Here is a 4,276-nt window from a genome sequence, read left to right as displayed (position 1 = left end):
ATGTATAACAGAGAAATAGCGTTGCTCAAAAAAGTACTGGGGGAAATGACATATTTCTATACAAAACTACCCCTCCCCCCTCCCCTTCAGGTCCAGATTTCAGACATTCTCTCAAAAGCAGAGGAGTAATGCTTTTCTATCATCTAGGATTCTGCCCATACCCAAACCCAGACATTTAATGTTTGATTCCATCATTAAAAATGGACGCTGGATTTGATTCCTGATGCTTGTGTGTGTTGTGGTGTGTGTGAAATACAGTACCCAACACCCTTATCTTACCTCATCTTATGACTGCATTGGGTCATGTCTGTCTTTATCAGGTTGCCACAGATACTTGTTGTTGATCTGAGTCATCATGCTGTATTTATAACTTCCTTGTAACCTCTCAGTTCTTTCCTTTGAAGGCAACAGACAGCAGGCACATACAGCGACGATGGAGCTCATGCAATCTTTTTAAGGACAAATAACTAAATATCTACTTACAATAGCAGTAGTCAGTAGACTCACAGAAAAAAAAGGTGCTGTCTGGAACCTAAAAGGGTTCTTTAGCTGTCCCCATAGGTTAACCCATGAATTAACCCTTTTTTGTTCCAGGTAGAACCCATTTGGTTCCAGGTAGAACCCTTTCCACGGAGGGTTCTACCTGGAACCAAAAAGGGTTATCCTATGGGGACAGCAGATGAACCCTTTTTTCTAAGAGTGTAGTGCTAGTGGATTTAAAGGCCTCTCGCACACTCCTCATCCTCTCCAGTTGCCTAATAAATCACACTTTGATACCAATTGGTATGGACATGTTCCTTACATGCCAGAATGTTGAATACAATTTTAACTTACACAATAAATTGTCTACCTGTGTAACGGCTGTTGGAAGGAGAGGACCAAGGTGCAGCGTAATACGTGTCCATACTTTTATTTGAACTGAACACAAATAACAAAGAGAACGAATGAAACAGTTCTGTCTGGTGCAGACACAAAAACAGAAAGCTACCTAAGTATGGTTCTCAGAGACAACGATAGACAGCTGCCTCTGAGAACCACACCCGGCCAAACACACAGAAATAAAAAACATAGAACACAACATAGAATGCCACCCCAACTCACACCCTGACCAAACCAAAATAGAGACATAAAAAGGATCTAATGTCAGGGTGTGACAGTAACCCCCCCAAAGGTGCGGACTCCGGCCGCAAAACCTAAACCTATAGTGGCGGGTCGGGGTGGGCATCTATCCGCGGTGGCGGATCTGTTGCGGGACGTGGACCCCGGTCCACCTTAGGCTTGGCCCACTTAGGAGGGCGACTCCCACAGACAGGAGGGCGACTCCGGCAGCTCTGGACAGGCGGGCGACTCCGGCAGCTCTGGACAGGCGGGCGACTCCGGCAGCTCCGGACAGGAGGGCGGCTCCGGCAGCTCCGGACAGGCGGGCAGCACAGGACTCACCAGGCTGGGGAGACATACAGGAGGCCTCTTCCTTGGCCGAGGCACCGGATACACTGGGCCGTGGAGGCACACTGCCGGTCTCGAGCTCACTCCGGCCTGTGAATGCTCGACCGAGACACAGTTCGCATCATCCCATAGCACGGGGCCTGACCAGTCACATCCTCAACTCACATCTCCAACCTGACTCCGCCACACTCCCCGTATGCCTCCGCCACACTCCCCGTATGCCCCCCCCCCAAAAAAATGTGGGGCTGCCTCTCGGGATTCCTTGCCTCATACCGCTGGTTCCTTTCTCCTGACTGCCTCCACCTGTTCCTATGGGAGGTGATCCCTTCCAGCCAGGATCTCCTCCCATGTGTAGGATCCCTTGCCATCCAGAATGTCTTCCCATGTCCAGTCTTCTCTTCCACGCTGCTTGGTCCTTTGGTGGTGGGTAGTTCTGTAACGGCTGTTGGAAGGAGAGGACCAAGATGCAGTGTGGTATGTGTCCATACTTTTATTTGAACTGAACACTGAAATAACAAAATTAACAACGAGAACGAACGAAACCGAAACAGTTCTGTCTGGTGCAGACACAAAAACAGAAAACTACCCACAAAACACAAGTGGGAAAAGGCTACCTAAGTATGGTTCTCAATCAGAGACAACGATAGACAGCTGCCTCTGATTGAGAACCACACTCGGCCAAACACACAGAAAGAAAAAACATACAACACAAAACATAGAATGCCACCCCAACTCACACCCTGACCAAACCAAAATAGAGACATAAAAAGGATCTCTAAGGTCAGGGCGTGACATCCTGTGCGATTGGTCCATTTCTATCACCGAGCACATGCGCAAAACCGCATGCAGGGCGTGAATGTCAGATACAATCAAATCAAATATTATTTGTCACATGTGCTGATGCACAAATAATATTTTGATTTTCACCCCCCCACAACCACAGGGCTCTCCAGAGGGTGGTGCGGTCTACCCAATGCATCACTAGGGGCAAACTACCTGCCCTCCAGGACACGTACAGCACCCGATGTCACAGGAAGGCCAAAAAGATCATCAAGGACAACAACCACCCGAACCACTGCCAGTTCACCCCGTTATCATCCAGAAGGCGAGGTCAGTACAGGTGCATCAATGCTGGGGCCGAGAGACTGAAAAACATCTTCTATCTCAAGGCCATCAGACTGGCCATCATATGTATGTACTGTATTCTATACTACTGTATCTTAGTCTATGCCGCTTTGACATTGCTCGTCCAAATGTTTATATATTCTTAATTCAATTCCTTTACTTTATATTTGTGTGTATTGTTGTGAAATTGTTAGATATTACTTGTTAGATATTACTGCACTGTTGGAGCTAGAAACACAAGCATTTCGCTTCAGCCGCAATAACATCTGCTAAACATGTGCATGTGATTTGATTGGATTGGAGATCAGAATGCCGGTTTTATTTTTATCCACAAGAGGTCAGCATTGTATCATAGGCAAATAAATCCATAACCACAGTTCTCTCCTCTAAATCCAAAACGCTTTGTCAATGGAGCTTTTGAGAGTGTCTTGGCAACATCTGACCCAACAGTGAGACAGACGCTGCTGGTACCTTTGGGCGGAAAGTTGGACTCTGACTCAGTCCTCAAGAAACATTCCAAATGATTTACACCAAATGATTTACACTTTCCCCATTAAAACAAGCCAAAGTTCTGAGAAACCCTTTTAATCTCAAATAATGTGCTAGTAATTCATGTAGCTAAACGTACAGTCAGTACAGGCCAGTGTTGATGTCTACGGAGCCAAAGTAGACAGAGTTGAGGCCTAAAGTAAAATAATATCTAAACCAATTGGTTCATAAGATCTCAACATTGGACCGGAGTGAGAGTGTGGTGCTATGTGGTTAGGTCGAGGTGAGGTCTCGGGTTGTGGGTTGTTCCTGGGGTTTAGACTTGAGTGGAAGTTGAGGTTCTGTTTGGCCTGGTTGCTATAACATGGAGCAATACTTGTTAACCTTTTAGGGCTCATTACTGTAAGCTTAGTTTTCATGTTCTTTTGTCATGCACAAATATTTTAAAGATAAACAAAAATGTATGTTTTGATAGGCTTTGATATGATATTTTGATAGGCTAACTACAGCGACACAAGGCAGAATAAAAAAATAGCGAAACGTGTCTAGATGTAATAGGTTTCTGTGCCTCTGTATAGAAACGCTTTGATGGGTGGAGGAATGCAGTGTGAAGGAGTGTGCGTGTGTGTGTGTGTGTGTGTGTGCGTGTGGCAGATTGGCGTTTATTGGGATGAACACAGAATTTAGCGATATCCGCTAGATAGGCCTGCTGCAAAGTCAAAATTGGCTATATTGTAAACATTTATGAAAACAAAAATATGCCTTTTGGTCTTCATTTAAGGTTAAGGTTAGGCATTAAGGTTAGCAGTGTGGTTAAGGTTAGGTTTAAAATCAGATGTCATGACTTTGTGGCTGCGCCAGATAGTGACCACTCTGCAGAGCTGCCTCCAGAACAACATTCATGAGTATTCAGACCCCTTGAATTTTTCCACTTTACAGCCTTATTCTAAAATGGATTAAATAGATTTTTCCCCTCATCAATCTACACACAATACCCCATAATGACAAAGCAAAAACAGGTTTAGAAATGTTTGCAAAAAATTCAAATAACTGAAATATCACATTTTACAGAATTATGCAGACCCTTTACTCAGTACTTTGTTGAAGCACCTTTGGCAGCGATTACAGCCTCATGTCTTCTTGGGTATGATGCTACAAGCTCGACTCACCTGTATTTGGGGAGTTTCTCTCATTCTTCTCTGCAGAACTCTGTCTG

This window comes from Oncorhynchus masou, chromosome 20 (assembly GCF_036934945.1).
Source record: "Oncorhynchus masou masou isolate Uvic2021 chromosome 20, UVic_Omas_1.1, whole genome shotgun sequence".
NCBI classification, from domain to species: Eukaryota; Metazoa; Chordata; class Actinopteri; order Salmoniformes; family Salmonidae; genus Oncorhynchus; species Oncorhynchus masou.
Note: the sequence above shows the minus strand (reverse complement) of the source record.